The sequence below is a fragment of the Colias croceus genome, chromosome 10 (genome assembly GCF_905220415.1).
Source record: "Colias croceus chromosome 10, ilColCroc2.1".
NCBI lineage: Eukaryota > Metazoa > Arthropoda > Insecta > Lepidoptera > Pieridae > Colias > Colias croceus.
The window spans coordinates 8,463,953-8,478,704 of record NC_059546.1 but is presented as its reverse complement, the minus strand read 5'-3'; the positions used below and the strand labels follow the sequence as shown (position 1 = coordinate 8,478,704).

The following is a 14,752-nucleotide window of genomic DNA, read 5'->3' as shown; positions in this document are numbered from 1 at the left end:
TGCAGCTTTAAACGCTTGACTAAAAAATAATTATATGAATAAGAAATTATGTAGTAAATCTTAATTATACTCGCATTAAATCAAGCTCAAGAAAATACTAATTAAACATGAGTTTTTGTAAAAGAAAGACAGAGATGAATATAATATTTGCAATGTTCTTTGACCTTTTTGTTAGTAGATACGAATTGCACAGTTTTTATATCATTCTTCGGTCAGTTAATTTAAAGACATGTGTTCGAAGGATAACAAAAAATGCAATTTTATTTCATATTGTATAATGTCGATGAACTTTGATAAAAAAATAGCCATCACGCCAACGCATATATGAATAAGTAATTTAGAATAACAATTTTATAGTGCACTCTTTTGAACCATTTAAATGTTTACTTTTTAACTTTGCTCTGATGAATTTCACGAAAACACATCTAAACTTGGAATATAACACTACAAATATAATTCACAAAAATTTGTACATAAACTGAAGCGCAGTGGCAACATTGCAATAATAATTACAATTCAATATTTTTTTAGTACTGTGAAAATATTATAGTGGGGTAGTTGTACTCACAAATGACATTTCAAATAACGTATAGAATTCCCAAAGCAGGAACTATTTTCCCTTACCTGGTTCTTATATAAAAATGAATCGCCAAATGCTAATCTGCTAAGCGTAAAACTCGATAACGGCTCGATCAATTCTTTTTAACTATTTTTTTTAAGTATTCGTTAAGACACAAAGAATTTTCTTATAGAGAGAAAACACGAAAAAGGATCAATAGGGGAGAATAACATATGCCGGGGCAGCTAGTTGTTTATTAACTTGTCAATATGGCATCTCCATTTTAACAAGTGATTATGAAAATTTACCCAAAGAACAGAGATATAAATCTCTCGTAATATTTATAAATTAATGATGTAAAACATAATACAATGAATTCTTCAGATTGACAAGGCGTGATAAGTCGCGCCGTAATAGGAAGTGACTTGCAACTTCTTATAACAGTTATAGCTTCGTGTTTTAATGTTTAAAACCGAAAGTTCACTTTCATTGTTATTTAAAAACTATTTAATATAAGGAAACAGTGTCATATTGTAACCTGTAGATTTGTTTTTGAAAAATAAAAACAGGTTGGGTATACTTATGTAAAACTAAGTACGAGACACTACATAAAATACATTGCGAAAATTCATAGTCAGAAAAGTCGAGTCGTTACACGAAAATGTTTGTGTTTGTATCTATATTACTTATTCCCTATGATTGGGTACGAATAAAATTTCTGACATCGCATTATTGCAAATCCTACTAATATTATAAATGCGAAAATTTGTATGGATGTATGGATGTTTGTTACTCTTTCACGTAAAAACTACTGAACCGATTACAATGAAATTTAGCACACATATAGAGGGTAACTTGGATTAACACATAGGATAGTTTTTATCCCGGAAATCCCACGGAAACGGGAACTATGCGGGTTTTCCTTTGCAAACGCGGGCGAAGCCGCGGGCGGAAATCTAGTAACAAAATATATCAATAAATTTTATATCCATTGCAACAAAATATTATGAAATATCCTATAACCTTTAAAATAATGGTCATAATTGTATGATTCCGTACATATCCATAACTGTCGAAATACAAATCGAGGTTAGTCAATAAATACTAACTATTAGAAAACAATAATACGCGTATTAAATTATAACTAATGTCGGTTTTAGATGTTAATATTTTAATTGTACAACCCTTTGTAATCGTGTGTTTTCTGACTTCTTCAATATTATTAGCCAATCACACTGCTTTATAATATATTTGAAATTAATTCTTTCTTATTCGAAAATAAATTATTAAATCAGCGTTCTACATCTTCAGGTTAAAGATAATCCAAATCCTTAAGGACGCTATAACGTATTTTTACAAAAACACGCTGTTTTTCGGTACCATTTTAACTTAAAGCAATTACACGTGAGAACATAGTAATATCTTAATTTAAAGATAATATATTCAGCTCTACGTTCATCTTATAAAAATTGTACGACGTCATACAAAATTGTCGCTGAAATACGTTTTTTCCATCACAATAAACGCATAAAATGCAAAAAAATGGGGTCTAAACCGGTACCATTTTAGGAAAATTAAGAGCCTAATCTATCTTCTTAACTATATCTTATTGAGGGATATATAGTCCTTTATATATGGTGTAATTTTTATGAATCTAAATCAAAATTTTATTTCAATAATGAGCTAAATTAAAAATACTTGTCGATTTCTTCATACATTTTGTTCTCGCGGTTCGTCAGACCGCGCTCAGAAGCGCTCTTGGAAGGACGGGTGTATCGCTCCTCGTGCCAAAAATAAAAACGAAATAAAAAAGATTATTGTGCGTGCACTGTCTTTTTCGTGATTTGAAATATTTGATACTTTTTATGAGTAAACTGTATAAGTTTCATATTCCAATTATTTGTAATTTAAAATTATGTTTTTAAAATTACCTTGCCTGAGATCCTCTTTTTTATGGGTTGTTGAATAGATTGGTGGGGTAAAACAATTCAAGATGGCGTCGATGAAAATTTGGCTTTTTTTCGTGATGGGTGTCATTTTCATAGTTTTTGGGGTAGCTATTACCGAATATGAGGTCAAAACTGAAATCCAAGATGGCGCCGACGAAAATTTTACATCTTTTCGTCATGGGTGTCATTTTCATGGTTTTTGGGGTAGCTATTAACGAATATGAGGTCAAAACTATAATCCAAGATGGCGCCGACAAAAATTTTACAACTTTTCGTCATGGGTGTCATTTTCATGGTTTTTGGGGTAGCTATTAACCAATATGAGGTCAAAACTGAAATCCAAGATGGCGCCGACGAAAATTTTACATCTTTTCGTCATGGGTGTCATTTTCATGGTTTTTGGGGTAGCTATTAACGAATATGAGGTCAAAACTATAATCCAAGATGGCGCCGACAAAAATTTTACATCTTTTCGTCATGGGTGTCATTTTCATGGTTTTTGGGGTAGCTATTAACCAATATGAGGTCAAAACTGAAATCCAAGATGGCGCCGACGAAAATTTTACATCTATTCGTCATGGGTGTCATTTTCATGGTTTTTGGGGTAGCTATTATCGAATATGAGGTCAAAACTATAATCCAAGATGGCGCCGACGAAAAATTTGACATCTTTTCATCATGGGTGTCATTTTCATGGTTTTTGGGATAGCTATTAACGAATATGAGGTCAAAACTATAATCCAAGATGGCGCTGACGAAAATTTGACATTTTTCGTGATGGGTGTCATTTTCATGGTTTTTGGGGTAGCTATTAACGAATATGAGGTCAAAACTAAAATCCAAGATGGTCGTCGAATTTCAAGATCGCGTCATGGTAATACTGTCGCGTTATGGAGCAAGGCGGCGATTTTGGTATCTATGAATCTCGCCAAAGAAGTTTCACTCCTGACACGTTTTCTCGGCACTCGTTCTTTTTTATTTTATTCTCTTCGTTTAAATGTTTTAGATAAACTTTATTTTAAATAAAGTTTAGCGAATATATTTAAAGAATATATTTAAAGTTACTAATATCTGTCAGAATATTAACATGATTGCCACAGAGTTGCGTTTTATATTAAATTTCTAAATATGCATTTCAATGTTCTTTAAAATTGTTTTTTTAAGACTTTCTACAAAACTGTGGTTGTTAACGTTTTTGTTATTTTATTTAAGTTTACTTTAAAGGAGTAAGAAAAATATACCTAATTATCGACGGTTACATTGGGGATTTGGTAATAGCTGTCTCAAAAACCTTGAAAATGACACCCATGCCGAAAAGATGTAAAGTTTCGTCGACACCATCTTGGATTTTAGTTTTGACCTCATATTGGTTAATAGATACCCCAAAAACCATGAAAATGACACCCATGACGAAAATATGTAAAATTTTCGTCGGCGCCATCTTGGATTTTAGTTTTGACCTCATATTCGTTAATAGCTACCCCAATAATCATGAAAATGACACCCGTGACGAAATGATGTAAAATTTTCGTCGGCGCCATCTTCGATTTTAGTTTTGACCTCATATTGGTTAATAGCTACCCCAAAAACCATGAAAATGACACCCATGTCGAAAAGATGTAAAATTTTCGTCGGCGCCATCTTGGATTTTAGTTTTGACCTCATATTCGTTAATAGCTACCCCAATAACCATGAAAATGACACCCATGAAGAAAATATATAAAATTTTTGTCGGCGCCATCTTGGATTTTAGTTTTGACCTCATATTGGTTAATAGCTACCCCAAAAACCATGAAAATGACACCCGTGACGAAATGATGTCAAATTGTCGTCGGCGCCATTTTGGATTTTAGATTTGACCTCATATTGATTAATACTTATTTAATAGCTACTCCAACTCCTTGAAAATGACACCCATGACGAAAAGATTTCAAATTTTCGTCGGTGCCATCTTGGATTTTAGTTTTGACCTCATATTGGTTAATAGCTACCCCAAAAACCACCCACATTTGCAAATGTGTTTGCTACTTAGGAAAAGTTCATATTTAAAGATATAGGTAATGTGAATGTGTGGTAACGAATTTAATTTATTTCATTCCGACTGTTTCTCGGAATAACATACATTTACTAAGAATTGCTTACAATGCCGGGTTTAATATATTGCCGGTAACATATAATATTATGTATGATAATAATTCTTAAAAAAGTATTTTATACATTTCTTAAAAAGCTTCGATATTGTATACAATAATACAATTCATATTCAAATTGTTGTAAAATAGAACACACTTTTTTAAGTTGGTTGAATACACTAAAATACTTATAAGGATCGTACCTACTAATAATAGTAACAAAATGAATTTTTAAAGTTCCCAGTAATCTTCTGGAATCAATTTCAATAAAAATATAAAAAAAAAATAATATCAAGTATGAAGATGGTCTATAAAATGGAATGCGCTATGTTTACGTGAGCGCGATGTTCCCGCGAACCACGTGGCGACGTTAGATACCTAAATTTGAGTAACGCAGATTTGTGACAGCGTCCTTAACAAGGAAAATCGAATGGAACTTAAACTAACTTAACTAAATAAGGTACTATTCTCATAATATTATAAATAAAAATCTCATAATCTATCTCTATTTATCTTAACTATCCTATCCTATCCTGCTAATATTATAAATGCGAAAGTTTGTGATAATGGATGTATGTGTACCTATATGTATATTTGTTACTCTTTCATGCAAATACGTCTGAACCGATTACAATGAAATTAAACACGCATATAGAGGGTAACTTGGACACATAGGATAGGTTTTGTCTTGGAAATCTCAAGGGAACGGGAACTATGCGGATTTTTCTTTAAAAACGCGGGTGAAGCCACGGGCGGAAAGGTAATAAAAACATAATAATAAGATATTTTATGTTGAAAAAACATATTGCTATTTTTGGCTATAAACAATTACCTACGTAAGAGTGAAACACAATCCACCCATGGAGATTAGACACTAGTTACAAATAACCCCATTTCCCTTGAATGTCCTTGGTAATTGGTTACACAACTTTTCCCTTTCCACCACACAATATGAAACTGTTATAGCATATTTTCACGCACCCAATTTCCCGTGATCCAAATTATCGGAAATGTATTCAATTATCAATTGTTCACGATCGATCTGTAACACGAAACGAACTCGATTTCAATCCCAACTCTGTCGCGTGTCTCATGTTCCGTCATGGGCGATTAGCTGCAATTGTGTATAAATTGCGATGTAATTCCCTCTTCACAATGGACAGCGTTGGCCCAACAAATGATCGTCCATGTTTGCCGCCACTACGTCGATTATGAATAAACAATGGCAGCCGATCACAGACCTTGCCCTCTACACTATCGTGATTGTCTCTACTCGCCCATCGTTGTCCATTGTAAATGGAATGTGTTTATGGAAAACAATGGACGAATTTGGTGGTGCAGGGTACTTTTTCACTATAGATGTGTGAGGGATGTGTTTGTAAAGAACCAATAGTATCTTACAACGCTTAATGAAGCGCCCCTACAAAAAGCACCCTAATAGGTGACCTAAACCTTGGTAGGGGTAACAATTGCTCTAATAAAATCAAAGATGATTAACTTGGTCGTTTTTAGTTTGAAATAGATAACACATAATAATATAATATACTTCGAGGAAGGCAGTTTTTAAGAAAACATTGAAACTATTGTTTTTGATAACAGTTTTCTCATCTATGTATTAATGTTATAAAATGCAATTTTTAGGAAAAATTCTAATTAAAAAGTATTGTCCCCGTTTTGTAAAAAAGTCTTATTATCCGTGTGAATTTTAAAATATTATAATTTACTCATTAAAGAGCGATAGTTAGTACCTATAAAAACAAAACCTAAGATTGTAAAAAAATTCCAGAGAAAGTATTTCACATATTTCACAATGTCAAATTATCATACTTCCAAGTAAGATAATTAACCTTCTTTGTATACAAACCATTCTTACTAACTAATAAACAAGAAAGCAGTTTCACATTCAAAAAATTTGAAAACAAAACCATTGATGTTGTTAAAATCTCAGGGTTGTTACCAGTTGTTACAAATAACAATAATTCTATGGGTTGCTAAAGAAAATTAATCTTCAAGTAAATAGTAATTTGAAACCACAAGATCTAATAATATATTAAAGATTTATGTTGCTTTATATGAAGGATGATATTTGACGCACCTCGTAGGTTGTAAACTGTTTTAACAGGTAATTCATACAAATCAAATACCTATCTAAAAGCACAAGTGACGGTAGGCAATGAAGCCATATAAAATTGATTTGATACATAAGTAATAATTATAGTTTAGAAAACAACAAAAAATAGATTATTGTACTGTCACCGATCCTTGATAAGTGTACTTTGAATAAAGTCTATCTGTATAGAGTGGGTCAAAATCCTATTTAAATGAGTCCGTTACATACAAACATACATGTGAAGCTAATATAAGCGTGTTGAAATTCACCACCTAAAGCAAAACCAATATCACCCGTAAAATAAAAACTAACGACGCAATCCAAATTCTCAATTATCATTAAACTACAAGTTTAACAAGAAACTGTTAAGGTTGAGTTGACCTCAAATCGTAGAAACCGTTGACCCAGTGCTGTATAACAATGCCTTGTTTTGTGTATCTTTTGAGTTCACAAGCTCAGCGGTACGAGAAACTTTCGTTCTAGTATTTCTTAATTTGTGTGATTTTCTAATTGACTACCTGTTTATTAACAAAACAATTAGCAATTTGGTTTGTCAAAGTTTATTGCTATAACTACTTATGCTTTTCTATCCCTTTGCAAAATCTTTGACTTTTGGTGATTACGGGAGGATTACAAGCGTTTCCCGCTCTGCAAGAAGAAAGTACCTAATATTAAAAATATGATTATGTATAGTTAAAATACTATACACAATACAAGGCTTCATACTATGTTTATTAAGTTCTGTATTTGTATTAATGCGAGAAAAAGTCTTTAAATATGGCTCATCTGTTATGTTTATTGTTATATTGTATACTGTATGCTGAAGAATAAATTTATTTGTTTATCACTTCATAGTCCCTATGTATGCTTAAATCTTTAGAACTACGCAACCGATTTTGATTCGGATTTTTTTTAAAGATAGAGTGAGTCACGAGGAAGGTTTTAGTATATAATTGATTAGGTTTTAGACTAAGCAGGCGAAGCTGTGGGCATAAAGCGTATTTATATATGATTATAAAAAAGAGCATTAAAAAAGGCAGCATTTATTGTTAAAGCAAAGTTCTTCCTTATAAAAGTCCCTATAATTACATACTTATCCTTTGACCTATCCAATTAATAATCAAACAGAAAAATTGGGGAATTGTTTTATCCTAAAGTTTCCTTCATAAGTGCGTCTCGTAGACGAGGGTTACTAAAGACGGAACGGGAAGCATTTGTATTGAAGCACGCACGTGACTAATACAAATCGTATCACGTTTATCCCCTATGTTATGTCTGTTTTGTTTTTGTGCAGAATACTCGACTTATATTATATGTATATGTGTTGTTCTTGTAGTTTTTTATAAGTAGATACTGGTACGTTGTTCTGCAAGGACATCACTATCAATTTGGCTAAAATAGTTTACTACATAGGTAGTAAACTACATAGGTAGTAAACTATTTTATATAGACATACCTACCGTACAAACACAAAGAATTGTAAAAATTGTAAAGTTTAATAAAAATCAGTCAAGCCGTCTCGGAGGAGCTTGGTTACAAACTTCTCCTTTCTTTGAGCTATTATGTATTCTAATCCTCATATTATAATTGTATGAAGTATTGTTGTTTATTAATAACATTATTAATTATTGTATGTTAGTATTATATATAAAACTAGCTGCTCCACGCGGTTTCACCCCCGTGACTCCTCTCCCGTTGGTCGTAGCGTGATGATATATAGCCTTCCTATAGGCTTCCTATATAAATGAGCTATCTAACACCGAAATAATTTTTCAAATCGGATCAGTAGTTCCTGAGATTAGCGAGTTCAAATAAACAAACAAACTCTTCAGCTTTATAAAATTAGTATAGATAATATATATATTAATAAATTTTAAATGGTCCATACAACAGAACAAATCTTTTCTTCAATATAAGCATACATAAGTATGTACAAACAATTAAAATAACTCTGAAAACGGGTTAAACCTGAAGCCGTACGCGATTGAGGTTAGAATTTACTTAGAAGAATAAACTTGTTAGAAAACATTGTGCCCTGTATTTTAAAATTATTCAACTCTATTTCCTTGCGTTGTTTGCTCTGCAATTTACTTGTGAGTGTACAATTTCTGAGCTCATTTTATTATTGAATTAAATTTTTTTCTATATTATGTTAATAAGAATAAATATTTTTATATGTTATAATAAATAATGTTGAGATTTATATACGTAGTATACAAGCCTTTGATACATATTATTATTATTAATTCTTGTTGTCTGCTTTAGAGACTCTACACAATTGGTAAAAATGACCCTCAACATTTCGTCAAAATTCTTTTTAGTTATTATTATAATAATATTAATATTGCCATTGAACAAACATTTTCTTATTTATTTTACTGTATTTTAAAATTATTCAACTCTATTTCCTTGCGTTGTTTTCTCTACAATTTACTTATCTTATTGTTAGTGTACAATTTTATTAGGTTTTGAATTAAAAAGAAAGTAGAGCTATAAATAATAAAATAAAATTTATGTAGAGCCGAATAATTTATATAATTCTTATATATACCCTTTATATACCATATACATAATGTATTTGTTGTTTGTCTATTTTTAGGACACACATTATATCTATTACATTATTCAAATATAATGTCACTTCGGATAAACATACGAGTTTTTCTTATATAGAGTTATTTGATACAATTTTTTTAGTCAGTAGACAGGTACTTGGCAAGATACGTTGTTCCGGCCGCGGCGTGACGTACATGACTCGCACTTGGCCTATATTTATTTTTAGAGTATCTTGAACCTGTCCTATAAAAAATTCTCAAACATACACTATAAATAAAAATATAGAGCTGTATCTATTTATAGAGTGTATTAAAATGTCACATGTTATTCTAAATGTCACATCTGTCATCTTATCTCTACTATATACCAACACACTCAATAGATGGCGCTAGGTGGGTATTCGCATGCCCTATATCGCGCTATTGAAGTTTATTTCCAATCACACAATTGATTTCAGAAATGTACCGACGGACAAGACCTTACTTCATAGGATCATTTCTATAGTAAGCTCTTCACGAGAACTCTTACATTATGTAGGATCAGACCAGCCATGATGAGGAGACGTGGCGCGGTGCCCTGAGCGTGAGGCTGGCGGAGTCAGCTGACTCCAGCCCTCGATGATCGTTCATCCCCTGCTTGCAGGGGGCGTGGGGTGCTGTCGCTGTCTGAGTGGCTTTTTTAAACAATTATAATAACTATAAAAATGTAAATAAAATTTATAGAAACTAAAAATGACAAACGTGATCTCTATGTTTAATATAGAGCTACTATACCTACTATTACATTAAAATTATAAACATTTGAAGACGATTATAGACTTCTTAGTTTGTAATGGTAAATACCATTAAAGTCAATGTAAATACATCTGCTCAAAAATAATGACAACAGAGGAATTTCACCAAAATTTGCATATTGATTATCAACATTACGATAATTTACCAAATATCTACTAAGTATTAAAATTTTAACCCACTTCACTCACGAGTTTCATTACTACAAGAGTTATGAAATTGATATTATGTTGAACTTTTAAATATGTAGTTATTTTTGTCATAACCTGCAACTGTATAAGGACAAAAAAGCATCGAATGAGAGTGTTTTGTTTTTTTAAACCAGTAGGCAGTAGCAAACATTTTGTGAGTAAACTACTTCAATAAAAACAAATAATTAAATTCAAAAGTATGTACAAATAACGGCAAGTTATCAGCAAATAAACGGTTTTAAAATATTTCCCGCATAAACCTCAATACGATTATCACGACTAACTGTAAAAGAGGTGAAGAAACTGTACTGTGTATCCACATTGCATTAGTCAGAATATGCAGAATTGTAAATTCGCATTTATTTCAAAATTTCCTACTAATATTATAAATGCGAAAGTTTGTGAGGATGTGTGTGGGTTTTTTACTCTTTCACGCAAATACTACCGAACCGATTACAAAGAAAATAATTAAGCACACAATATTTAGACTTGGATTAACACTGTTAACACATAGGATAGGTTTTATCCCGGAAATCCCACGGGAACGGGAACTATGCGGAACGCGGGCGGAAAGCTAGTATGCTATAATTTAAGAAGCGCATTTACTCGATTATACCTACAATACATTCTTTTATATTATAACTTGTTACTTAGGAGTAAAAAATATTCCGATAAATGCATATATTAGCTTTTACAAAACTTCAGTAATATGCAGCTCTAAAACATTAAATTTGTCTTTAAGGCTGGGAAAACTTCATCAAATAATGTTCTATCATCTATTCTCATTCAAAGCAATAAGATCGTCTAATAGCATTCTGGAAGTAAATAGGATTGAATTAATAAATTAATGAAAATTAATAATAATGAAGAATAGCTCTTTAAATACCAAGATAACTTATATGATTGTAATTGGTATATTTTTTTCGATTTTAGGAAAAGCAGTTGTTTTCGTTACATTTCGTTTCTCAAAAATTTCGACGTCTGTCTCTTCTAATTTTGACCATTCCGAATCAATTAAATTCGAATTCGTGCAAAGCAATAGGAACTGACTCCCTTCACTATTACACTAAGAGTAGACTAAACAATAAAAATATCATTATCAAGTGAGCCAAATAGAAATTGCAACAGAAACCAAATAAATTACAAATATTCTTAATTTTACGAATGAGAAAATCGTATTAAAGTTAGATCCATAAATTATATTTTCATCAAACACTGACAACATTCAACAAGTGAAAAAAAATTTGATTGATTACTCAATGTACTAAGCCTACCGTTCACTACCAGTGAAGGAAAACATGAAACATCGTGGCATGCCAGAACGAGGACTGTGTTCTTGCATTGGAAACATAGCTATGCTGAATGATATCCGATTACTCCAGTAAAATATCATCATCATCATCATGATCACGTTCCCACTGCTGGGACACGGGCCTCCTATGAAAGTACAGGCCAGAATCCACCACGCTCGCCAAATGTGGGTGTCACATGTCGTCGAACTTTTTGATTCTTCGACATGTCGGTTTCCTCACGATGTTTTCCTTCACCGTTCGAGTAGTGGTGATGTTATCAACATGGGCAGATAAATTGAAAAACCAATTTATTTCCTGCACGCCCGCCTGGTCTCGAACCCCGAATTTATCAATTTAAAGTCCGAGATCCTCACCACTGATCCACCACTGCACTTCGAAAATATATTTCGATTAAAAAGAGAAACAATCTCGAAACCGAATTATTCGCTCTTGATGTCACAAAGCGAAAATAATATTATGTATATAAAACTAGCTCTACCGCGCGGATTCACCCGCGTGGCTCCGCTCCTGTTGGCCTTAGCGTGATGATATTTATAGCCTATAGCCTTCCTCGATAAATGGGCTATCTAACACCGAAATAATTTTTCAAATCGGACCAGTAGTTCCCGAGATTAGCGCGTTCAAACAAACAAACATACAAACAAACAAACTCTTCAGCTTTATAATATTAGTATAGATGTAGGTATATACAGATACATCAGAAACTTTTAACCCTTTCTTTGCATGGTTAATCATGATATTCTCTTAGATTATTTGATAAAGTAATATCAGAGCACAGCGTATTGCGACTAATTGTAAATTGTCTGAACTCATTGTTTCTCCGAAAGACAAACACGGTTCATTAGGCAATGCTGTTGTGAAATTTGAAACTCACGCTGAAAATATGTACCGTAATGACAACCAGTTTATAGCCTGGATTAGGCACTAGGTAGTATCTAGTATTACGTGTTTATATTTTAGCTTTTTAAGTGATTTAAGTGATTAAAAAAATTTTAGTGTTTAAGTTCATAGATCTTTAAAGATAAAAATATTCTAGGCTAGGTTTTTTCGGCAGTTCAATATAGACAGTTATTCCCGAGTCATTCTTAATTATTTATTAAATGCACATATGGCATAGCCAAAAAGCTTGTACCTACGTTAAAGAACGCTGAAAAATATTTACATTTCATGAAGATTAAAGAACACCAAATCGATAATAATTTTATAACGACACTAGCGTATCAAACTATACAATATATAGGTAGGACTACATAATATTATGAATAGTGTAATTTTTGCAGTATTACCTGCTTACATCAGTGGCTAATTCGTCCATGCTACCACGTTATGATTTTATCTTATAAAATAAAAACACGCACTTATGCATATGAATTAATTGTTTAATTTTATAATTCTTATATAATTCTGTTCTTCCGCATACATTCATAATGTTCATTAATGTTATAATTATTTAAAAATATTATGATAGATTGTTTGACATTCTTTCACTAGGTAATAAGCGTATAAACTATTTTTTAATAAAAAAGTGGGCAAACGGGCTTGTGGAGCGCCTGATGGTAAGCGAGTCCACCGCCCATATTCATCTACAGAGGCCTCTGCAGATGCGTTGCCGACTTTTTAAGATGGAGGTACTGTCTCTTCTTGAAGACACAAGTTGTAGCCATTATGTTATTCCACAATTTGGTAGTGCGTGATACAGTTACTAGAAAATATATCCTATAATATAAAATAATAATTTTAGGCAATTTTTTGAAATAATTTTTAGGCAGTAAAATATGATCAGACTTCATTAAAAATATTAAGTAGTTCCATATTAGTTTATTTGCCAGTGAAAGTGCTACTGTTTGACGTATACATACATATATTACATCAAGAAAAACCATATAAAATTGAACTAAATATGGCTCTACATCTCAAATGTACGGAAAGAACTAATCAGAATTAACACACTTGTTTACCGTTTACATATAAAATACCTGAATTTCCGCTCTGTTAGATAAGATAAATTACGAAACTAGACTACTATTTTGGAGTTTAGGAAGTGAATGTTACGTCACATCGGCTACAAAGAAATGACTATAAAAAATATTCATAAGCAAAACGTGAACTGTTTTAGTGATTTATTGTGTAAATGTTTCGCATGCGATAATTTCGCCCGTGATGTCTTTCGTACCTTCTTACTTATTAAGTAAAGTCCCATGTCCCCTAGTGGGGTAAGGCCAAGGGGCAGATGCATTATACATCTGTATCACTGATCGATTTTCTTTAGGGACAAGTAGGTGAACAAGCTTCTGTGTCCTGCCAGACCGAGACATTTTTTTAGTCTCCACTGGGAATCGGTGCTACGCTCACGCGTCAACCACTGTACCAAGAGGCGGTAGTTGGTTAGACTATTGTTTGTTGTTTATAAACGAAGGGTTTATTCTGAAGCCTTATAAACCCATCAGAGATTATATGCCCGATTATGTAATTATAAGAGGATGAAAAAATCTTTACAAGCTTTTCCATTGTTACTTATACGCATAATGTATTGTAATTGGCTTAATTCATGCATTTATAGCAAAAAGATACTATTCTCGCTACTCATGCGAGGTTTTTAATAGAATTTAACTACCGTAACAATGTTGCATATTAAGATCTTAATTTGCATGCATATGTTATATTAAGTCATCTGTTGCAACATGATTAAAGGTTTACGTAACGAATAAAAATTAAAAGTAGATTAGCATTAAAAAAATAATGATAAAAGTATAATATTATGTATCTTATTATTAGATAATTAAAATAAAAAAAAGAATTCAAATACTTTACTTTATAGAAAATAAAGGTCACTAAGTAATTATTATAAGAAATATTTGCAAATAATAAGATTTTTTTTGGTCACTAATTAAAATTATAGCCATTTGGCACATTGCAAATAATTAATAAGTGACTTAAAAAATCGTAATTTAAATTAGATCAAAAATGTAGGTCAAAAGCTTAAATAATCCACATCCAATGCATTAGCGTCCCAATCTCAGTACGGCCCAGTTCCTAAAATTTTGAACTTGCACTTTCAATACTTTCTCCAATTGGTCATTGGTAACCTTTCTTTTCGTGACGTCACTCGATTGTGGTGCTTCGGGCCGTGTGTCGCGGCTTGCAGTTACAA

At 32.1% G+C, this 14,752-nt stretch overlaps 1 non-coding gene across 1 annotated transcript; it reads left to right on the top strand.

The window, feature by feature from the left end:
* Positions 1-9,779: 9,779 nt before the first annotated feature.
* Positions 9,780-9,980, top strand: LOC123695238. The gene has a single exon (XR_006751913.1). It is a non-coding gene; the product is annotated as a small nucleolar RNA U3 (small nucleolar RNA).
* The last annotated feature ends 4,772 nt before the right edge of the window (positions 9,981-14,752 follow it).